The sequence below is a fragment of the Narcine bancroftii genome, chromosome 3 (genome assembly GCF_036971445.1).
Source record: "Narcine bancroftii isolate sNarBan1 chromosome 3, sNarBan1.hap1, whole genome shotgun sequence".
In the NCBI taxonomy this organism is placed as follows: Eukaryota; Metazoa; Chordata; class Chondrichthyes; order Torpediniformes; family Narcinidae; genus Narcine; species Narcine bancroftii.
The window spans coordinates 90,371,248-90,396,251 of record NC_091471.1 but is presented as its reverse complement, the minus strand read 5'-3'; the positions used below and the strand labels follow the sequence as shown (position 1 = coordinate 90,396,251).

Below are 25,004 nucleotides of genomic sequence, written 5' to 3'. Positions count from 1 at the left end.
ATAATGAGGCTATCTTCTTCTTTACAACCAGTTTCATCAAACCCACCAATACAACGTTGAAAATCTTTTGTGCAGGATCATTCTACTCTGTGGCCCAATGCTATTGAAAATGTTATCAATATCTCCTGCGGATTTAATCTATTTTCTGAAGAGCTGCAGTCTTATTGGAAGTAGAGCAAAAGGGGCATAATTGGATGCACAGTGAGTCAGAATGTTGTTCATCCTGAATTCATGATGGTGTAGATGACAAACTCCCTGAGATGTGTAATGGGCAGGTTAGTTGTGAATCACAATCCAGCAAACTATTTTCCCTTTATTCATGGCCAATTCTGAATTGCAATAGGTTGAAGTTAAGGTTCAAGTTTATTTGTCATCCAGTTGTACCAGAACAACCCGACAAAACAATCCACCAAATGAAATCAAACAAATAAAAATAAATAAATAAATAAAACTAAATTTTGTTTTGTAAAATGAGAATCTTGGATGGTTAGTGTGAACAGTTCTTTAGTGTTCAGCATTCTCACAGCCATGAGAAGAAACCATTGCTCACTTGCATCTCTTTCCTGACGGGAGCAGCTGAAAGATGCTGTATGCAGGGTGGGAAAGTTCTTCAATGAATTTGCGAGCTTCCTTCAGACAATGCCAATCGATCATGTCAATGGTGGGGGAGGGGGGTGGTGGGAGATCCAGTGATCTTCTATGCCTCTCTTACAGTCCTGTGGATTGACCTCTGATCCATTTCTCTGCAGCAACTGTGGTACATCTGGCCAGGATGCTCTCGATAGAGCTCTAATAGAAGGTTGATATGATGGTGGCCAGTAACCTTGCCCCCTTCAGTCTTCTCAGGATGTGCAGTTGCTGTTGCGCATTCCTGACAAGTGAGGAAATGTTGTATGTCCATGATAAGTCATTAGTTAAGTGAACTCCATGGAACTTCATGCTGTCCACTCTCTCTACTACAGAGCTATTGATGTGTAGGTTTCATAACTCCGAAGGAAATAGGCCAATGAAAATTTTTCTCAAGCAAAATATTTCAGTAGCAATTGGGTCTATTGCAGTGGTTCTCAACCTTCCCTTCCCACTCACATACCACCTTGAGCAATCCCTTACCAATCACAGAGCTCTTATGGCATAGGGGGCAATTTGAATACCACTGTCCTAAATTAACACTTTGCATCAGTATTCACAAGGGAAAAGGACCTTGATCATGGTGAGGTGAAAATTGAACAGGCCTGTGTGCTAGACAATGTGGAGATTAAGGAAGTGGAAGTGTGGAATCTTCTTAAAAATATCAAGATTGCTATACCCCACGTTGCTGTGGTAAGTGAGAGAAGAGATGGAGGGAGGGGGGCAGTAGCTTTGAATCCTCTTTGGCTGCAGGGGAAGTGCCGGAGGATTGGAGAATGGCAAATGTAGTTCCCTTATTTAAAAAAAGGTAATAGACAGGTGAGTCTTATGTCAGTGAGGTGCAAACTAATGGAGAGGATTCTTAAGGATAGGATCGATGAGCATTTGACGAAGTACAGTTTACTCAAGGATAGTCAACATTGAAGATCGTGCTTCATATAAGCATATAACCATATAACAATTACTGTACAGAAACAAGCCATCTCAGCCCTTCTAGACTGAACTGATCTAACTGATCTCCTCTAGTCCCACCTACCTGCACTTTGCCCATAACCCTCCAATCTCCTCTCATCCATATACTCATCTAACTTTTCCTTAAATGACAAAAATGACTTTGCTGCGACCACCTCTTCTGGAAGGTCATTCCACTCAGCCACCACTCTCTGAGTGAAGAAATTCCCTCTCATTTTACTTCTAAACTTTTTCCCCCAACTCTTAGCTCGTGACATCTTGTTTGAATCTCACCTACCCTACAGGAAAAGAGCCTATTTGCATCTACTCTATCTATCCCTCTCATAATTTTAATTACCTCTATCATGTCCCCCCTCAACCTTCTACACTCCAATGAATAAAGACCCAGTCTACTCAATCTTTCTTTGTAATCGAGATTCTGAACATTTTGGTAAATCTTCTCTACACCCTCTCTACCTTATTGATATCCTTCCTATAATTTGATGACCAGAACTACATACAGTATTCCAAATTTGGCCTCACCAATGCCTTGAATAGTCTCAACATCACTTCCCAACTCCTATATTCTATGCTTTGATTTTTAACGGCCAGCATACCAAAAGCTGCCTTCACTACCCTATCCACATGAAATTCTACCTTCAAAGAATGATGAATCATTATTTCGAGATCCTTCTGTTCTTTTGCATTCTTTAATGCCCTCCCATTTACCACATATGTCCTGTTTTGATTATTTTTTTCCCAAAATGAAGCACTTCACACTTTTCAGTATTAAACACCATCTGCCATCTTTCAGCCTACTCTTCCAAGCAGTCCAAATCCCTTTACAATCTCTGAAAACCTTCTTCATTATTCACTACTCCACCTATCTTTGTATCATTTGCATATTTACTAATCCAGTATATCACTCCATCATCCAAATCATTAATGTAAATGACAAATAACAAGGAACCCAATACCAATCCCTGAGGCACACCGCTTATCACCAGCCTCCATCCTGACAGACAGTTATTGACAATGACTCTCTAGCATCTACCCTCTAGCCACTGTTGAACCCATTTGACTATCTCAACATTAATACCTTGCGCCTGAACCTTCCTTGCCAACCTTCCCTGTGGAACCTTATCAAAGGCCTGACTGAAATCCATATAGACAACATCTACCACTCTACCATCATCAACATTCCTAGTCACCTCCTCAAAAAATTCAACAAGATTTGTCAAACATGATCATCCATGTATAAACCCACTTTGAGTATCCCTGATCAGATTCCATCTCTCTAGACACTTAAATATATTATCTGTAAAAATATTTTCCATTTGTTTACCGACCACCAACCTCAAACAGGCTTATAATTGCCAGACTTCCTCCTCGAACCCTTTTTAAACAAAGGAACAACATGTGCGATATGCCAATCCTCCTGACACTATGCCCGTCTCTAATAACTTTAGAAAAATCACTGTCAGAGCCTCCACTATTTCTTCCCTGACTTCCCTCAAGGCTCTGTGGAAAATCCCATTGGGACCTGGAGACTTATCCACCTTTATATGCTTCAGAAGCTCAAAAATCACCTCATTCCTGATTCCAATGCAGCAAAACCTCTTTAGAACGCAGTAGTTGGGGTCCAATAATTCATACAGCATTACAACCGAGTCCCGGAACAGATGCACATATGTCAGAGTACCCACAGATAATCAAACCCAAATAGCCCCCCACTCCGCTGTTGACAGCAACCCTCCCCACTGCCTGTCTTCCATCCTCCCCGCTATCTGACAGTCCCTCTCCCCGCTGCCGACAGCCCCTTCCCCGCTGCCGACAGCACCCTTCCCCGCTGCCAATATACCCCTTCCCGCTGCCGACAGCCCCCTCCCCACTGCTGACAGCCTCCCTCCCCGCTGTCGACAGCCCCCCTTCCCCGCTGCCTGACACCCCCCCACCCCGCTGCCGACAGCCCCCCTCCCCGCTGCCGACACCCACCCTCCCCGCTGCCAACAGCCCCCCTCCCCGCTGCCAACAGCCCCCCCTCCCCGCTGCCTGACATCCCCCCACCCCGCTGTCGACAGCCCCCCTCCCCGCTGCCGACACCCACCCTCCCCGCTGCCAACACCCACCCTCCCCGCTGCCAACAGCCCCCCTCCCCGCTGCCGACAGCCCCCCTCCCCGCTGCCGACAGCCCCTTCCCCGCTGCCGACAGCCCCCTCCCCACTGCTGACAGCCTCCCTCCCCGCTGTCGACAGCCCCCCTTCCCCGCTGCCAATATCCCCCCTTCCTGCTGCCAACAGCCCCCCTCCCCGCTGCCAACAGCCCCCCCTCCCCGCTGCCGACACCCACCCTCCCCGCTGCCAACACCCACCCTCCCCGCTGCCAACAGCCCCCCTCCCCACTGCCGACAGCCCCCCTCCCCGCTGCCGACAGCCCCCTTCCCTGGTGCCGACAGCCATCCTTCCCGCTACCGACAGCCATCCTCCCCGCTGCCGACATCCACCCTCCCCGCTGCTGACACCCACCCTCCCCACTGCCGACTGTCCCCTTCCCGCTGCCAACAGCCCCCCTCCCCGGTGCCGACAGCCCCCTCCCCGCAGCCGACAGCCCCCCTCCCCGCTGCTGACAGCCCCCCTCCCCGCTGCCAACAGTCCCCCTTCCCGCTGCTGACAGTCATCCTCCCTGCTGCCGACAGCCCCCCTTCCTGCTGCTGACAGTTATCCTCCCCACTGCCGACAGCCCCCCTTCCGCTGCTGACAGCCACCCTCCCCGCTGCCAACAGTCCCCCTTTCCGCTGCTGACAGTCATCCTCCCTGCTGCCGACAGCCCCCCTTCCTGCTGCTGACAGTCATCCTCCCCGCTGCTGACAGCCCCCCTTCTCGCTGCTGACAGCCACCCTCCCCGCTGCCGACAGCCTCACGCCGGCTGACCCAGATGTCCCACGCTGGGGAGGGGGCTGTCAGCAGCGAGGAGGATGGCTGTCAGCATCAGGGAGGGGGGCTGTCAGGCAGAGGGGAAGGGGGCTGTTAGGTGGCTGCCCCTGCCCTGACTCAGGAGCTAGCGTTTGCTCCACAGCACCTTTCCCCGATGCGGTCCTTTCAGGTGGCAGAACATCGCCTTCAGCTCCGGAGCTGCATTTACCCGACGACTCCACCTGAAAGTGGCTTATGACTAACAATTTCAATGAAAGAAAGCAAACGCATTCTTTTAAAATTGGTATTCTGAAATTTACTCAACTTATTTGCAAAGTTTGGTGTCCACAGACACTGTGGGTTTACGAATCACATTCTAATGAGGTTTCACTGTATTTTCCATAATTACCCCTTTTGCTTCTCTTATCCTGCACAATTCAATATCCTTCTCCCTTGTGAAAACCGAAGAAAAGAGCTCGTTCAATATCTCCCACATCTAATTCGGCTCCGCAAACAGTTGTCTGCTCTGATTCTCTAAGGGACCAATTTTATCCTTCACTTTCCTTTTTCTATTTACATATTTGTAAAAGCCCTTCAGATATATTTTCACCATTTGCTATAGTCACCTCGTACCTTTTTTTCTTTCCTAATTTCTTTCTTAAGATTTTTTTTACAATCATTGTATTTTCCAGGCTTCTCGTTTACACCTTGTTTCTTATATTTAATGTAGGCCTCCTTTTTATTCAAATCAAATTTCTAATATCCCTTGAAAACAGTGACTCTTTTGAACTTTTGTCTCTGCCTTTTATCCTAACAGGAACATAAGGATTCTGCGCCCTCAAAATCTCAACTTTAAAAGATTCCAATTCTCCTCTACCCCCTTCCCATAAAACATATTATCCCAATCCACTCCTTGCAAATTCTTTCTCATCTCTTCAAATCTGGCTTTTCTCCACTCAAAAACCTCAATCTTTGGACCAAACCTATACTTTTCCATAATTATATTGAAACTAATGGTACCATGATCACTGGATCCAAAGTTCTCCCCAACACATACCTCCATCACCTGACCTATCTCATTCCCCAACAGAAGATCCAACACTGGCCCTTCTCTAGTCAGCACCTCAATGTATTGCTGCAAAAAACTATCCTGCACATATTTTACAAATTCTAATCCATCAAGCCCCTTCATAAAATGTGTTTCCCAATCAATAGCAATGCCCCCACTAACACAACCCTGTGCTTATTTCAAATATTTTACTATTTCCTTACAAATTTGCTCCTCTATTTCTCACTCCCCACTGCGTGGTCTATAATACACCCCTATAAATGTAACTTCTCCTTTCCCATTTCTCAATTCCACCCATATCACCTCCCTTGACCAAGCCATCAATCTATCTTGCCTAAGCACCGTTGTAATATTTTCCCTGACAACCCCCCCCCCCCCCCCCACCTTGTCCCTCGAATTCTATCACACCTAAAGCAGCAAAATTCAGGAATATTTAGCTGCCAGTTACAACCCTCCTGCAACCATGTCTCACTAATCACTACCATGTCACACTGCCAAGTGTCTATCCATACCTTCAGCTCACCCACCTTCCTTACAATACTCCTAGTATTAAAGTAAATGCATTTCAGAGATTTCATGCAACTTTCTCTCTGTTTCTCACTATATTTACAGCCAACTCTGTTATTTCTTTCCACCATCTCCTCTCCATGACTGTTCTGATCATTTTCTTTCTCAATCCCCTGTCTATCCACCCCCAAACTTTGCCTACAAACCTTCCCTGTTTTCGAACCCTCTTCTTGCTGATCTCCTTTATTTGGTTCCCTTCCCCCAACCATTCCAGTTTAAAGACTCCTGAGTTGTCCTAGCAAATGCCCCGCCAGGATCCTGGTACCTCTGGGATTCAGATACAACCCGTCTATTCGGTACAGGACCCATCTCCCCCAAAATAGGACCCAGTAATCCAAAAACTCGAATCCCTGCCCCTTGATCCACTCCTTCAGCCACGCATTTATCCTCCACCTGATACTATTCCTGCCCTCACTGTCTCATGTCTCATAGTAATCCAGATATTATTCTCTTTGTGGACCTTCTTTTTAACTTCCTTCCTTACCTCCCTTTACTCATTTTTTAGGTCCTCTACACTCTTCCTCTCTATGTTGTTGGTACCAACATGTACCACAACCTCTGGCTCATTTTTCTCCCACCTTAGGATGTCTTGGACATGGGAAGCTACATCCCGGACCCTAGCACCAGGGAAGTATTCATTAGTGTGTCCACAGAATCCCCCATCTATCCTCATAACTATTGAATCCCCTTTAACTACTGCCCTCCTCTTCTTTTTCCTACCCTTCTGAGCTGCAGAGGCTGACCTCATGCCGTAGGTACAGCCATTGATGCTTTCCCCAGCTTGGCTGACCATCCCCCAACAGTACTCAAGGAGGACAACCTATTGTTGAGGGTTACACTCACAGGGGTCCTCTCTAGTACTTTACTCTTCCCTTTCCCTCTCCTAACTGTAACCCACTTATCCTCCTCCCATGGCTCTGGCCTGACCACCTGGCTGTAACTCCTGTCTATGACTTCTCACTCTCTCTGACCAGGGCAAGGTCACTAAGCTGTAGCTCTAGTTCCCTAACACAGTCCCTGAGAAGCTTCAGCTCAGCAGACAGTGCAGACATGGACGTCCGGGAGGCTAGAAAACTCCAGGACCTCCTACATCTGGCACTGAGAGCAGAAAACTGCTCTCACATTAATTTCCTCTCATCCCTTCATCTCAAAAAGAGAAAAAAATATAAGAGAATAAAGAGACAAATATGAAGGCCTACCTTAGGCTTGACCTCAGCCTCTGCTCGCCAAAGCCTCTGCTCGCCAAAGCCTCAATACCCCACTCACTCGCTAGGCTGCTCCTCGCTGGCCCCTCCTTTATCTTACCCTCTTTTTTATTGGCCATCAACCAATTAACCCAGTTACTCACTCCTCACCCCTCCTCCTCTGAAACGCCGCCAAAACTCTGACTCTTCCAACGCCGACTCCTCACTTGAACCAACATGAGTTGAATTGAGTTCTTTGAGGAGGTAATAAAAGGAATTGATGAGGGACTCATCCAGAAAGTGATGACGCATGGGATCAGTGGAACCTTGGCTGTGTGGATGGATAAAAAATTGGCTTGTCGGAAGAAAGTAGAGAGTAGTAATGAAAAGAAAGTATTCTGCCTGGTGTCAGTGACTAGTGGAGTGCCACAGGGATCTGTTTTTGGACCCCCTGCTCTTTGTGATATTTATAAATGACCTGGATGAAAAGGTGGAAGGATGGATCAGTAAGTTTGCTGATAATATGAAGGTTGGAGGAGTTGTGGATGTAGTTGAAGGTTGTTGAAGGTTACAAGAGGATATAGACAGGATGCAGAGATGGGTAGAAAACTGCCAGATGGATTTAATCTGAATAAGTGTGAGATGTTGCATTTTGGAAGGACTAACCAGAAGACGGAATACAGGGTTAATGGTCCATTATTTAAGAGTGTGATTGAACAGAGGGACCTTGGGGTGCAAATCTTTACATCCCTCAAGGATGTCACACAGTTTGATAGGATAGTTAAGGCCTATTGGATACTGGTATTCATTAATTGAACTCTACAAATCTCTGGTGAGACTACACTTGTGTTCAGTTCTGGCCACCTCATTACAGGAAGAATTTGGAAGCTATGGAGAGGGTGCAGAGGAGATTTACCAGGATGAGATTAGGTTATCAGATTTGGAACTTTTTCTCTTTGGAGCATAGAAGGATGAAAGGAGACTTGATAGAGGTCTATGAGATTATGAGAGGCAGGATCAGCAAACACCAAAGGACATATGTACAAAGTTAAGGGAGGGAAGCTTAGGGGAAACATCAGGGGAAAGTACTTATACATAGAGTTGTGGATGCCTGGAATGCCTTGCCAGGGACGGTGGTGGAGGCTGAAACATTGAGGGCATTTAAGAGACTCTTAGACTCTTAGACAGAGGGTTATAGGGTAGGGAAGGTTTAGTGTTGATTTTTTTAGGAAGGAATGCATGTGCTCTATTATTCTATGTTTTATATCATGAGATTTTCAACCTCTTCTGTCGTTTGACTCATCTTTATTGCAGATATGGCCAACTACTGTTAGGGTCAACTACTATCTAATACACATGGCTATCCTGCTCATTCCTGTCTTTGCCGATCCATGTTAGCTGACAGTCAAAAAGTATCTTCAATTGTTGACTATGTCAGTATACCAACCTTGAGGGATTTACATGGCCAGATTCATAAAATAGGGGATGGAATCAAAGATAGAGCTGGAGTCTGTTGTCTAAAGGTTCAGTTCAGGGCCATAATCTTTGCAGAAACCAAAGATATTATAGAAAGACAAGCTGCTATTTGTCTGTAAATAATTTATTTGGCCACTTATGAATCTGTGCACAAGTGCCTGTTAGACCTACCAGGATGTAATTTTTCACTCCAACTATAGAGTAATACACAAATACTTGTTATAAGTTAGTCCATTATGGGACATTTGGTAATTCTAGAAACATATTAATTAATGAAGTGCTTCTTTTGAATGCATGAAAACTCTCAGCGGCTATTTTCACATCTCTTCCATGCCTTATTTCCACAAGATGGGGTATTGATGTCAAGTCAAGTCAAGTTTAGACATCTGATTGTACAAGTACAACCCAACCAAACAGTGTTCACTGATACTAACTGCAAAATCATGCAGTCAGACATAACACACATACAGGCAAATAATACATATGCAGGACAAGTATTATATCTATACAAATAAATAAATAAATATTGTTTTGTACAAATGAAAGTCTCAGATGTTTAGAGTGAGCAGTTCCTTTAGACATTCAGCATTCTCATTGCCTGCGGGAAGAAGCTGTTCCTCAGCCAGGTGGTGCTGGCTCTGATACAGACAAGGGTATAGCATCATCTGTGGAATGATTTCTTCTATAGGCAAATTGAAATGGATCCAGTGTCCCTGGGAGGTGTGCTTTGATGCAGTCCCTGGCGAGAGCAGCTGAAAGATGCTGTGTGCATGGTGGAAGCTGTCTTCAGTGATTTGGTGGGTCCTCTTCAGACACGTCAGTTGGAGGGAGGGAGACTCCAGTGATCCTCTCTGCCACTCTTATGGTCCTGTGGATTTACCGCCCATCCATTTCTCTGCAGAAACCGTTCCTCACTGTGATGCTGCCAGCCAGGACACTCTTGATAGAGCTCTTGTAGAAGGTTGTCATGATGGTGGCTGGTAGCCTTGCCCTTTTCAGTTTTCTCAGGAAGTGCAGTCGCTGTTGCACCTTCCTGACAAGTGAAGAAATATTGAGTGTCCACGATAGGTCACTAGTTAAGTGAACTCCAAGGAACTTTGTGCTCTTCACTTTCTCTACTACAGAGTTGTTTTTTTTAATTTTTTTATTTTTCACACCATAAATCACATTAGCCATGATGTACACTTTTTCTTTTTCACACATATACAGTGACTTTTTCTCCCCCCCCCTCCCTCCTCCCAAGCCACCCCCCCACCCCCCCTCATCCATTTTAGGTATACAATCTAGGTTGCATTAAACCCGTCAGACAATGTTGTCATTCAACAAAAATACACCAGAAATTCTACTGAGTCCATTCTTTTCTTTCCTTCTCCTTCCATCAACTTAGGTAATGTTTGTCCCCGGTAGGTTTTCGCTATTGTATTTAATGTAAGGCTCCCATACTTGTTCGAATAATTCAATATTATTTCTTAAACTATATGTTATTTTTTCTAATGGAATACATTTATTCATTTCTATATACCATTGTTGTATTTTCAAATTATCTTCCAATTTCCAGGTTGACATAATACATTTTTTTGCTATGGCTAGGGCTATCTTAACAAATCTTTTTTGTGCATCCTCCAAATCAATTCCAAATTCTTTGTTTTTTATGTTACTTAGGAGAAAGATCTCTGGATTCTTTGGTATATTGTTTTCTGTTATTTTATTTAATATCTGATTGAGATCATCCCAAAATTTTTCTACTCTCTCACATGTCCAGATTGCATGAATTGTTGTTCCCATTTCTTTTTTACATCGAAAATATCTATCAGATACTGTTGGGTCCCATTTATTTAACTTTTGCGGTGTAATGTATAGTCTGTGTAACCAATTATATTGTATCATACGTAGCCTCGTATTTATTGTATTTCTCATCGTTCCAGAACATAATTTCTCCCATGTTTCCTTTTTTATCTTTATATTTAAATCTTGTTCCCATTTTTGTTTAGTTTTACCATTTGTTTCCTCATTCTCCTTTTCTTGCAGTTTAATATACATATTTATTATAAATCTTTTGATTAACATTGTATCTGTAATCACATATTCAAGGTTACTTCCCTCTGGTAAACTCAAATTGCTTCCTAATTTATCTTTCAAGTTGATGTGGAAGGTGGTCTTGTACTCCTAAAGTTTATAATTGTCTCTTTCGCTTTGTCCACATTGAGACTCAGGTTGTTACTCACGCTGTGTTTCACAAGATTTTCCACCTCTGCTCTGTAGTGGCTTATGAGGCCAACTACTGTTGTGTCATCTGCAAACTTGATGACACTGTTGGAGCTGGGTCTGGTGTCAGCAGCATGAACAGGAGCGGGATGAGCACACAGGCCTGAGGTGCACCAGTGCTCAGTGTAATTGTGCTCAATTTTCTGCTATTGACCCAGACAGACTGTGATATTTTCATTAGGATGTCCAGGATCCAGTTACAGAGAGAGGTGTTGAGTCTCACTGAGGACAACTTCTCCACCAGCTTCTGAGGAATGATCGTATTGAATGCCAAACTGAAGTCAATGAACAGCAGGATGGCATATGCATCATTATTCTCCAGATGGGCCAGGACAGAGTGAAGGGACAAGGCTATCACATCATCTGTGAAATAGTTTCATCTATAGGCAAATTGAAATGGATTCAGCGTCCCTGGGAGATGTACTTTAATGCATTCCATATCCATACATTTGAAGCATTTCATAATGGTAGAGGTCAATGTCACAGGGTGGCAGTCATTGAGGCCTGTAATTGTCACCCTTTTGGGTGGCTGTCTTGAACCCTGTGAGACAATAGACTGCTGCAGTAAGGTGTTGAAGATGTCCATGAAGACCTCCAACAATTGTCCATGCAGTCCTTCAGTAGCCAACCGGTATGTTGTCTGGTCCTGTTGCCTTGTGTTGGTTCACTTTGGATAGAGTTCTCCTCTCCTTGACCATGGCTATGCAGGGGGTCTGTTCATCATGGAGATGCAAAGCTTTCTTTGGCCTCATTCCATTCTTCTCATCAAACAGTACATAGAAGGTGTTCAGTCTATCTGGAAGGGAGGTGTCATTGTTCTTATTTTTTTGCAAGGTTGACTTGTGATCCATAATAGTCTTAATCCCTTGCCACATGTGTCTTATGTCGCCAGTGTCGCAAAGCTGTCTTGTGCGTACCATCGTTTTGTATAGGAGAGATTAACCATAGCTGATCTTAGTGCCATCTAAAGGCAGCATCGCAAGCTGTGAGAAGGGCCTGGACCTCTGCATCCAACCATGATTTCTGGTTAGCCTTGGTGGTGAAACATTTGATCTCTGTGATGGAGAGAGAGAGATCTGAGGCAGAACATTGCTGTCATACAGAAATGGCTGCCTCACGATCATTAGATGTGCTGAATGAGATCAGTCATTTAGCTGGAAAATATTTGGAGCAAAACAAATGGTTGTTTCTTTTCTTTAAAATACACCAGGTGCCATTTTTGGATGATGTTAAATTCTTGATAAATGGACGACACCAGTCAAGCCATGAGAGCAAGATAAACTCAAAGTCATCCCAAGTCCCAGCATAAATATATTGAAGACTAGTTCAGAAAACAGGAGATATCTCAATATCATTGCTCATGAGGAAAACATTTATTTATTGCAATGATTTTGTATTTGAAGAAATGACCTAGCAGAGTCAGTTTAAGATGATAGAAATTCTAGTTCAGAATTTCCATTTCTGAAATATCCAGAACACGTAAGCATGAGAAAATGAAGGAGAAATAGGACAGCATAGCAAGGTCGCTACAGCTACAGCTAGGTTATAGCTCTCAGTTATAACCCTAAGGCTGTAAGTCAAATTTGCAGAAGAAGAAAACACACACATCAGTGGAGTGTATTCAACTGTTAATTTATTCAGTGGCAGTTCCGCCTTTAATAGTCAGCTCGGCCACCAGGGCATGGCTTGAACGGGCTGGCTGCCAATTGGTTATCTCGGAAGTCCGGGCCCTGATTGGGCTCCCTGCAATCCACCGGCCGTGATTGGCCAGATTTCCTGCTCTGCCCGCAACCGATGGAAATGGACATTTCAGCCCGCATGATGCTTTGTCGGTCACCATGTTCAATGGCCATTTCCTGTGTCGGCCCGAGGTGTGGGCCATTGGCCACTACAGCAGATGGATATCATCAAATATAAAGGGAGTCAATGTGTTAATGGACAATTACTGTAACCAATATATTTGAAAATGGGCAAAAAGTAAGTAACTCATCTAATTTCAGACACATGCATTGGTCATTTATATATGATCTGGTGTGAGAAATAGCTTCGTATACGTCATAGGTTATCTGATAACAATCCACTCAAAGTAAGACTGTGGCTGATGAAAATTACAGTTGTTCTGACTTATAGGATGGAAATGGGTCAGTGTTAAGACCATCAATTCAGAGAGCCCAACTCACATATTAAAAATCACTCGCTAATATTTCATGAGAAGAGAAGTATCTGCAAATAGAGTAGAGCAGACCAGGTTGAGAGAAAGTCCTCAATTTGTGTTTGCCATCTCTCTAAATTCACCTTCTCCAGATCAATGAGACTATTCTTGTTGACAAAGATGCTCCAAACTGATGGAAGATTGGAGCTTGGAAGTTCAAGACTTGGAAATTTGTACCAGTAGCTTGAAACCTGTTGGTATTTATGCTGATAAATGCCTGGAACTTTATACAGAACTGGCACAAATTCAGGCCAGTTAGTCATGTTGGGTACAACAACATTTCAAATAACATCCAAAAAGTTCCTTTTCATAAAACTCTAACAAGTTGCACTTTGCTGTTACTTTACACCTGCGTCTAATTCCCTTAATGGATATAGATTTCTATCCCATTTTCAACATCCTTTATCATTTGACTGTAGTTGGACCCCAGGATCCCAGGAGGAAATGTTCACAAGAACCAATAAGTAATAGTAATAGTTTTTGATGTCTTCATCGGGCTTATGTCATATGTGATGTGATAGCTCTGACCTTTCATGACTGAACATTCATTAATAGTTCTTGTCTTTTGAATATTGAACATCTCAAAGAATATCACCAATAGTACTTCTGAATATTGCATAAGTAAGTGAAGTCCAGGAAAGTGAGCAAAGTATAAATCTGCAATGGATTAAAAAGTCTGTAGATTCCGTGATTGAGTGCACGCACAAAAGTGTGGTAGAACCTCTGCAGGTCATGCAGAGTTTCTAGGAACCAAAGGGATATAGTCAATGCTTCAGGCTTGAGGCCTTCATCAAGGTATGAGCAGAAAACAGGCAGGTTCCTGAATGAAAAGGTTTTGGGGGAGGAGGGAAAGGGCATGGGAAGGAACACAGGACAATAGGCAAGAGATTATAGATGGAGAAGAGTGGGAGGATAGTAGAAATAAAATGAAGGTGGGGGAGCAGGAGAAAAGGAGATAGAGATAAGGAAAGAGAGAGGGAGAGAGAGAGAGAGAGAGAGAGAGAGAGAGAAAGAGAGAGAAAGAGAGAGAGAGAGAGAGAGAGAGAGAGAGTGAGAGATGGGCCTACTGCAAACCGGAGGAGATGTTGTTAATGCCATCTGGTTGGTGAATGCCCCAGACGATGTTGTTCCTGCAATTTGTGGGTGGCTACAGTTTGGCAGTATGTGAGGCCATGGACAGATGTATTGGTGTGCTAATGGGGTGTGAAATTGAAATGATTAGTCACTGGGAGATCCTCATTTTTCCAGCAGACAGAGCAAAGGTGCTCAACAAAATGATCTCCCAGTCTGCGATATAGAAGAAGCCACAGTGGGAGCATTAGATGTGTGAGTGATGGTGAGAGAGAAAGTGGGAGCTCAAGTGTAGTATTTCTTGCAGTCACAGGGATAGGTGCTGAGGGGATGATTAGTGGAAGGGGATAAGTGGATGACAGAGTCAAGATTTGTTATGAACTTGAATAGATATTTAAAGATATTTATCCTAATCACATTCACAAAATAAATCATTCATGTTAACAAAGGTTTATTGTTAGGTTACTGGCATTATGAATGTGTCAAACTTAATTAATTGAATCTTTTTTTACAGTTTGGCATATCCTGAAGGTCAGGTGTCTCAGATAGAACCTGTCACAGTATTGCATAAGAGTGAAACACAAGTCTGCAGACATTATAATTAAAGTAAAAACATAATGCTGGAGAAACTCAGCAGATTAAGCAGTGTCCTGTAAAATCCCCGACATCCAGTACTTATAGAAATTGTGGATTCTGGAAATGCAAATTTCTGGCTCTCTGACACACACTCTTACAATGCCTAACTAATACACCTGTATTACAGTTTAACAGTTTAAAAGACAGAGGGATGGGGAAGAGAGGGAAGAAGGAGAGTAAGCTAGCAGAAACCAGAGAAGTGGATGTTAAGGCCTTCCAGTTGGAGAGAGCACAGATGGGAAATTAAGTGTTGTTCCCCAAATTTACTTGGTTTGACAATACATGAGGCCAATGACAGACATGTCAGCATGGGGGTGGGGCTGTTACAGAGTTCTTTGTTATGTATTGGCCTATGTTAAATAGTGACAGTTTGCCTTAGAGAGCCAAGGTGAAGGTAGACTGCTGAGAGACTGGGAGATAGACTGAGTATGTGCTGAAAATGATCTAAAAATTTCTGGACTTGGATGATAAACCACAGCTCCGAATGGTGCTGTGGAGTGGAAAAAGGCCCAGAGCATGAGTCATGGTCTGGAGGACAGTTTAGAATGTTGAGATTTCAAAAAGGATGAACAATCCGAAGGCAGCCAGAAGGTTCCGGACCAAGCCAGTGGTTCCTCTCTCTGCAAGCAACACAAGACAACTTTGAATTTTGTGCTCTCTCTCTCTCTCTCTCTCACAAAGATCTTTTGGCTTCAGTTTACCAAACAAACTGAATTTTGTTTATGATCTTTGCTTCAGTTGAGATCGAAGTTTTGTGAGTCTTGTGTGTTTTGTGTTTGTTTTGTGTCTAAGTTTTTCTGTGGGCTGGTTGGAAATATAACAGACTTTAATTACATATGTTATATTTAGGCTGGGGAATTTATTAGTTTTACACTGTTATAGAAACTTGCATAGTAACCAATGGGCATTGTTATAAAAGAGGGGATTTTGAATTAAAGTTTGAAGGTGAATTTTTTGTTAATAAAGTCATTGTTCATCTTTACCCCTGTGTGATATGCCTTCTTTGAGGTTGCTGGTTTGATCTACAGGCGCAGACTTGAAATGGTTAGCCCCTGGGAGATCCCTGTAACTGTTGCAGACAGAGTGAAGGTGCTCAGTGAAGCGATCTCCCAGTCTGAGAATTTTAACTAGTGGAGAATTTAACAGCAGCTGCATATTAACACAGGGGATTTTACAGAAGTGGGTGTTAGGATGGGGGTGGTCGCTGGGTGGGGAAAAATACCACTAATAACATTAGGATATTTGATTATTTTTGGCAAAATCCTGAAGCTATTAGGTATTTGTGAAATTCCTCCTGGCTCAACCCATTCTCCTAAGAAGCTGGGAAATACACATTTTTCTGCTCTTTCCAATGGGAACCATTGGATTCCATGTGGGAATGAACCTCGAAACGTAAGGATAAAAGTCGAAAATAATGAAAGAAAAATTCACTGCTCGCTTGTCTTCGGCCTGATTTTGAGGAGATATTCAAGGTAATCATCCAAGATCTTCTTCAGCACCTGGATAAATTTAGTTTTTATTTACAAGCCAAATGGGGAAAAGAAATTGCCTATAAACTAGTTTTACATAATTTCAAATATCATTAATAGTGGATCAACCTGTTGGCTAAGCTGCACCAACTATAGTTGATTGAAAAGAGATTCTTTTTCTCTTTGCATTGATAGGTAAAACAGTAATTTAGTGAGGCAATGAATGAGAAAAAACACGTTTCCAAGCCTCTCAAATGATTGCTCTCCTGTTAATATTTGTCATTTCCAAAATATGACATTTTGTATTCATATAGCTACGATAATAATTTATATAAAGATTCAGGCTTCTTTAACCTTTTATATATTTAAAGACTAAACAGGATTTGTATTGGTCTAAACCATGTAATATCCGACACTTGTGAGGATATTATGAGTATCGACACTCACAGGTACACTTCCTGTCCAACCATTTCTGTGATAGAAATGGTCAAGACAGAATTACCAAGCTACCACTTTTGATACTAATATTCAGTGATATTTGTGGCTTTAGAGATAGTTCATTAGATGTTCTTTTTTCATACTTGATTAATTGGTTCCAATTTAGATGGCTTAAATGGCAAAATACTTATTTGCTTTATTTCTGTTATTTTTATGCCTGCTTAGGAATATTGCTAACTGCTGCGGGCCCTGCTCTGACTCAGTCACCTTAATAAGGCTAGATTTGTGGTGGCTGGTAGACCGTGGATTACTCGCTAACACAAAAGTAAAATTTTCTCACTAACTACCCTATGGCTTCTAAGCAAACAATGTTAACTTCTTTATTTTGTAAACAAGCTGAGGAGTGTAACAAGAATACCGTAGAAGAAACTGATAATGATAAAAGTGTGAAGGTCCCAGAGGATCCCAAAATCCAGCAGCAATAGAAATTCACCAAGACAAATGGTTGCTAAAACAAAAGTTGCTTTTAATTATCTTTAAACATGAAAACAGAATCAACACTAAATTATTACTATTAATTTAACTTAACCTAACTTAACCCCCTTCAAATTCTATGTGCATGTGCATATAATGTGTGTGAAATTTTAGAAAAGTTCTTTGATTCACAGTCTAATCTCACTTCTCACTCCTCCAAGTTCACTGGTATCAGGCAATTCCTGTACTGTGTACAGAATTTAACATTTATGAATCTTCACAAAGCTTTGGTGCTTGAAAAGTAAATCGTTACCATTCAGGAAGGTTTTTGTCAGTTTTCAGAGAGAGATTTGTTGCTTGTTGGACACAAATTGATTCTTCCGATCAGCCACTTCAGTGTCTTGCTGAAGAAACTTGCCCCATCAGGGCTTTCCAGCTGATAACCACTTACTTTCAGGACACCACGGAGTTCCTTTTCTATTTCCCTTTGGCCTGGAAGTCAGCCTGAAGAAAACTGAGGTCCTCCATCAGCCAGCTCCCCACCATGACTACCAGCCCCCCCACATCTCCATCGGGCACACAAAACTCAAAACGGTCAACCAGTTTACCTATCTCGGCTGCACCATTTCATCAGATGCAAGGATCGACAATGAGATAGACAACAGACTCGCCAAGGCAAATAGCGCCTTTGGAAGACTACACGAAAGAGTCTGGAAAAACAACCAACTGAAAAACCTCACAAAGATAAGCGTATACAGAGCCGTTGTCATACCCACACTCCTGTTCGGCTCCGAATCATGGGTCCTCTACCGGCACCACCTACGGCTCCTAGAACGCTTCCACCAGCGTTGTCTCCGCTCCATCCTCAACATCCATTGGAGCGCTCACACCCCTAACGTCGAGGTACTCGAGATGGCAGAGGTCGACAGCATCGAGTCCACGCTGCTGAAGATCCAGCTGCGCTGGATGGGTCACGTCTCCAGAATGGAGGACCATCGCCTTCCCAAGATCGTATTATATGGCGAGCTCTCCACTGGCCACCGTGACAGAGGTGCACCAAAGAAAAGGTACAAGGACTGCCTAAAGAAATCTCTTGGTGCCTGCCACATTGACCACCGCCAGTGGGCTGATAACGCCTCAAACCGTGCATCTTGGCGCCTCACAGTTTGGCGGGCAGCAGCCTCCTTTGAAGAAGACCGCAGAGCCCACCTCACTGACAAAAGGCAAAGGAGGAAAAACCCAACACCCAACCCCAACCAACCAATTTTCCCTTGCAACCGCTGCAATCGTGTCTGCCTGTCCCGCATCGGACTGGTCAGCCACAAACGAGCCTGCAGCTGACGTGGACTTTTTACCCCCTCCATAAATCTTCGTCCGCGAAGCCAAGCCAAAGATATCAGGTTAAACATTATATAGCCAGCCATCTCCTCATATAGACCACAAGGGCTTTGAGCAAGCTGAATTAAGAACTCACAATCCATCTTCAAAATGGGGGTTCTCCACAAGCTTGCCAGCTTGTCATATTCCAGTCCCCACTCCTGCTGCTAAACTGTTGAACTATAGAAATGAATTCTCTCTCTCGCTCTTTTTCTCTCTCACTTAGAGAAAACCTAATGACCCTCTTAGAATTGCAAATTACATTCAGATAGACTGCGGCACTGGACCCAATCTTCCGTTCATATGTTGCTTTCCAAAACAATAATCCATTACTCCACAGCATGTCCAATTAGCACCTACTTGTGAAGTCTCTTGAGGTATTCTTCAAAGTTTTTGCAAAGGCACTCGGAGCCTGGACTCTCTGGCTTGAGCAGAGCTCTGACATTTTAAATGAGATCTGTGTTGTGAGGTGTTTGTGACATACTCTTAAAAAACCACAATTTATCTCCTTTAAAATATATCTATATACACTATAAAATATAACACAACCTGTCACACTTTCCCTCTACAAAGGAATTTTAACTCTAGTTAAAATTCAGTTATAACTAAACTATCTTTAAATTCACTAAAGTGATAACAATCTTTGGCTTGGCTTCGCGGACGAAGATTTATGGAGGGGGTAAAAAGTCCACGTCAGCTGCAGGCTCGTTTGTGGCTGACAAGTCCGATGCGGGACAGGCAGACACGATTGCAGCGGTTGCAGGGGAAAATTGGTGGGTTGGGGTTGGGTGAATACACAATATATAACATGCTATAACTATGTTATCCAATGTTGAGAATATATATTTCTACACATGATTCATTTAAACATCTTGACAAACTATCTGCTATCACATTATTTTTACCTCTGATATAAGTAATTTGCAGATTATATTCTTTCAATATTAAACTCCATTTTAACAATATTCTGTATTTATTCTTCATTTTATTCAAAAACACCAGAGGATTATGGTCAGTAAATATCACAATTGGTTCATGAGAAATACCGAGATATACATCAAAATATTGCAGAGCAAGTATTGTAGACAATAGTTCCTTCTCAATAGTGGAATAGTTCCTTTGACGAACATCGAATTATTTTGAAAAATAGGCAACTGGGTGATCAATTTCATCATTGTTTGTAATGAAACTGCACCTGCTGCCTCCTCACTGGCATCCACTGTTAATAAAAATGGTCTGTCAAAATCAGGATGTTTTAAAACAGGGTCATTCTAAAGCTCTCTGACAAACTTTAGTCCACTCAAATTTCTCTTTCTTCAAAAGATTGGTTAAAAGAAGAGCAACTTCTGCAAAATTTCTTGTAATATCCTGCTATTCCTAAAAACCTTCTCGCTGTTTTCTTGCCATTGGGAAAAGGAAACTCAGAAATTGCATGCACCTTAGGTTGAATAGATGCAACTTTGCCATGACCAACTACATGACCTAAGTATGTCACAGTAGTATGTCCAAATTCACTTTTCGCTGAATTGACAGTTAAGTTTGCAATGGATAACCTTGCAAACAATTTGTCCAATTCCCTTAAATGTTTTTCCAATGTGTTACTTTTTGTGACCCAGTCATCAATATAAGCATCTGTATGTGTCAACCTTTGGATTACCAAATTAATCATCCTTTGGAATGTTGCAGGGGCTTTTTTTCATGCCAAAGGGTAACACGTTATACTCATATAAACCAGATGGAGTTATAAAAGCCAAAATATTCTTTCCTCTCTCAAGTAGAGGCACACACCAGTAACCCTTCAACAAATCCACCTTAGTAAGAAATTTAGCTTTCCCAATTTTATCAATACAGTCATCTATTCTCGGAATAGGATAAGCATCTGTTTTCATTACTGAATTAACCTTCCTGTAATCGTGTACAGAACTTAACAGTTCCATCAAGTTTATGTAGCAGAACACAAGGAGAACTCCAATCTGAGTTTGAAGGTCTAATAATAAAATTTTCCAACATATATTCCACCTGCTGATCCATTATTTTACTCTTCAGAATGTTTATTCTATATGGGTGTTGTTTTATTGGACTTGCCTCTCCCACATCCACATAATGATAAATCACTAACACCCTTTTTGGCACGTCAGGAAACAAATTTGTATATTTCAAAATTAATTCTTTCAACTGCATCTGCTCTTGTGACTTAAGGTAGCCTAACTTTTCCTCCAGATTTTCCAAAATTGCTGAGTTAGACAGGTGCATAGGAATCATGGTTTATTTAAGGTTACCCTCACAAGATTCTGTTTCCATAATCTTATGATCCATAACTTTCTCAACCATGTCAACAACTATCACCTCTGATACAGACTGTTATCCACTACCCTTATCTTCATAATAAAGTTTCAGCATATTTATTTGATGAACCTGAGTTTTATTCCTTTGATCTGGAGTGTTAACGACATCGTTAACAACATTCAGTTTTGATTTAACTACCTAATGTCCAGAAAATATAGCTCTCAAAGGATTGTTAAGTGTTGGGAACAAAATTAACACTTTACTTCCCATCTTAAAATTCCTCACTTGAGCTTTCCTGTCAAATAAATGCTTCATTTTATGCTGAGCCATTTCTAAATTCTCTTGAGCCAAAGTTCACACTTTTTGTAACCTATCTTTAAATTTAGAAACATAATCCAGCAAGTTTAACTGTACATCCTCATTAACCCACTGTTCTTTTAACAACATTAAACTAACCTGATGTCCCAACACAATTTCAAAAGGGCTGAAACCTAATTAATCCTGCACAGCCTCTCTAGCTGCAAATTACAATAAATGAATACCTTCATCCAAATCTTTCCCATTCTTCAGACAATATATCCTCATCACATTTTTAAGATTAGAATGAAATCTTCCAAAGCTCCCTGAGTTTCAGGATAGAACACAGATGAAATGATCTGTTTTATACCCAACTCATAAATCAACTACTGAAACAACCCAGACATAAAGTTAGATCCTTGATCACTCTGGATCTCTTTAGGTAATCCGAAAACTTTGTAAAATCTTTCAAAAGCCTTTACCACTGTTTTTGCTTTAATATTCCTTAATGGTATAGCTTCTGGAAATCTCAACATCGGACACATAATTGTTAACAAGTATTGATTCCCAGATTTAATTTTAGGCAGGGACTTGCCCAATCTACAATAACCCTAGTGAAAGGTTTCCAACAAAAGGAATAGGTTGCAAAGGAGCTAGTGGAGGACCCTGGATATATTTCCCCACACCTGATAAAAGTGACATGTCCGCCACCAATTTACAACATCCTTCCTCAAACCAGGCCAGATAAATTGTCTCAAAATCTTATTCATGGTTTTCTTTGCACCAAGATGACCACCCAATGGTGTATTGAGGGCTAGGTTTAAAATTTCATTCTGGTAAATTCTAGGAATGACCACCTGATGAATCACCCCAGCACCCCTCCACTCTTCATTAGCAGGAATATGAAGAGGTTATGGCAGCTCAGCACAAGGCAGGCGAACCGGCCCTGCTTGTAAGCCACACGGCGGGGCAGCCGGCCAAAATGGCGCCGTCGGGGGTTTCCCTTCCTCCCAGCTCGGGGCTCAAAAACCCGCGCTTGTGGACTACGTGATGACCAGATGACATCAGCACCCTTCAGCGCGATTCTCAGCCAGGTCCAGGCTGGAAGTATAAGTGCAGCCCAGTTGCCTGCAATAAACTAGTCTGCTCACTGAGCTCAACCCATCTGGTTGCATGTGTTATTGCAAGAGCAGTGTAGCTGCTGCTACAATTGGTGACCCCGAATGGTTCAAACATCTTTGAACCCATCATGAGCGAGCCTGGGATCAGTGCTATAGCCGTAAAACTGCCTGAATTCTGGGTTCAGGAGCTGGAGACCTGGTTCATCCACGCGGAGGCCCAGTTTCACCTCCGCCAGATTACGTCCGTTATGACCAAATTCTACCATGTGGTCACTGCCCTGGACCAGGCCACCACCAGAAGCATGCTGCACCTTGTTCAACACCCACCTACCGAGGATAAGTAGGAAACTATCAAGCAAGTGCTTATTGGGTCCCTCGGACTATCCAGACACCAGTGTGCCGCTTGGGTGCTGCACCTCAATGCCCTGGAGGATGTTCCTGATGGAACTGATGGACGAGATGCTCGTGCTCATGGTGAGCACACTAACTGCCCACTTTTTGAGCCCATTTTCCTTGAACAAATGCCCAGGGACATCCGCCCGTTGCTGGTTCAAGAGAGCTTCACTGACCCGAGGAAGGTCACCCAGAAGGCCCAAGAGCTATGGTTCGCATGATTCTTGGAAGGCTCAGGGGTTCAGCAGGTCACAAGGCAAGGGCACAGGCATGACCACGCTAAGCCCACCCCTAGCACTGCGGTAGAGCACTCAGCCCTTGCAGGGGCCCCCAAGAGCATAGCCAAGGCTACAGCATCCGCTTTAGGCCTCTGCTTCTACCACCAGCGCTGGGGAGCCAAGGCTCGGAAGTGTCGTCAGCCCTGCTCGTTTCAGGGAAATGACCAGGTTGGCCGCTGTTAATGGCTGCGGCAGTTGGCCAAGGACACAGCTTTCTCTACCTGCGAGACTCAGTCAGCGGCCGGCGGTTCCTCGTTGACACTGGAACATACCAGCCACAGCCATCGAATCCAGGAACCGACCTCATGGACCTCCCCTCCATGCAGCCAACGCAACAGCAATCCAGACGTATGGAGACAAGACAGTCCACTTGCAGATCGGTCAACAGAATTTCGTGTGGAGGTTCACCATCTCGTCCCTGCGGAGACTATCGACGGCTCAACGAGGCAACCATTCCTGACCATTACCCTATCCCTCAAATCCAGGACTTTACGGCCAACCTGCACAGGGCGAGGGTCTTCTCAAAGGTTGACCTGGTGTGCGGATATCACCAGATCCCGATGCACCCTGAGGACATACCCAAGACGGGCATCATCACACACTTTGGCCTGTTCAAATTCCTGTGCATGCCATTCGGGCTCAAGAACACCACTCAGACCTTCCAGCACCTCATAGACTCACTGGGCAGGGACTTGGGCACAACACAAAGCCACCTATGTGCCCTTTTCTCCCGGCTGGCTGACTTCGGCCTTACCATCAACCCAGCCAAGTGCCAGTTCGGGAAAGAGTGCATGCAGTTCCTGGGCCATAACTTCATGGCCGAAGGAGCCACACCCACTGCTGCGAAGGTTGCCACCATCAGGGAGTTCCCATGCCTGTACAGCCTCAAGGGGCTGCAGGAGTTTGTGGGTGTGGTCAACTTTTACAACCACTGCATCCTGGGAGCTGAGCACATCATGCAGCCGCTGTTCGCCTTCATAGCAGCCAAGCACAAGACACTCACTTGGAACCCAGAAGCCTGCACCGCATTTGAGGCCACCAAGGACGCCCTCGCGAAGTCCGCCATGCTCGCCCACCCACACACTGACCTGCATATGGCATTCTCTGTTGATGCCTCTGCCACAGCCGTCAGTGCCATCCTGGAGCAGCAGGTGAATGGGCATTGGAAGCTGCTGGCATTCTTCAGCCACCTGCTCTGCCTGCTGGAACGCAAGTATAGTGCCTTTGACCGCAAGTTACTGGGCATGTACCTGGCGGTGCGGCATTTCCACTATTTTTTGGAGGAGAGGACTTTTACCATCTTCACCAACCACAAACCCCTCACCCAGGTGCTCGCAATGGCAAAGGATCCCTGATCAGCCCGCCAGCAGCATCTCCTCTCCTTCATGTCGGAGTTTACCACCGACATTCGGCACAAGGCGGGGAAGGACAATGTGGTTACCGATGCACTCTCGCGACTGGCCATCTGCGCGCTGATGCCCAGCTTCGACTTCAACCAACTCGCCCAGGACCAGGAAGCTGATGAGGAGACGAGGGCTTTCAAGACCGCCATCACTGGCCTGCGGTTCTGAGACGTCCCGACTCTGAGCAGCAAAGGCACCATTCTGTGCGATATCTCCTTGGGCACCCCACGGCCAGTGGTTCCGCAGCAGTGGCGCAGGCAGGTCTTCCATCATATCCACGACCTTTCACATCCATCCATCAGGTCCACGGTCTGGTTCGTGGCAAAACCATTCGTATGGCATGGGGTGTGGAAGCAAATCGTGGGCTGGGCCAGAACATGCACCCATTCCCAGACATCCAAGGTGCACAGGCACACCAGAGCGCCCTTACAGGAATTCGAGCATGTCCGGGAACGGTTCAGCCATATTCACGTGGACATCGTCAGGCCCTTACCTGTT

General features: G+C 43.8%; 1 protein-coding gene across 1 annotated transcript in view; it reads left to right on the top strand.

Moving 5' to 3' along the window:
- Nucleotides 1-25,004, top strand: part of LOC138756698 (olfactomedin-4-like) — a 76,734-nt gene continuing 51,730 nt past the window's right edge. The window contains exon 1 of the mRNA XM_069923085.1: nucleotides 1-201. The gene's annotated coding sequence lies outside the window, so the exon portion shown is untranslated. The remainder of the gene's footprint in view (nucleotides 202-25,004) is intronic.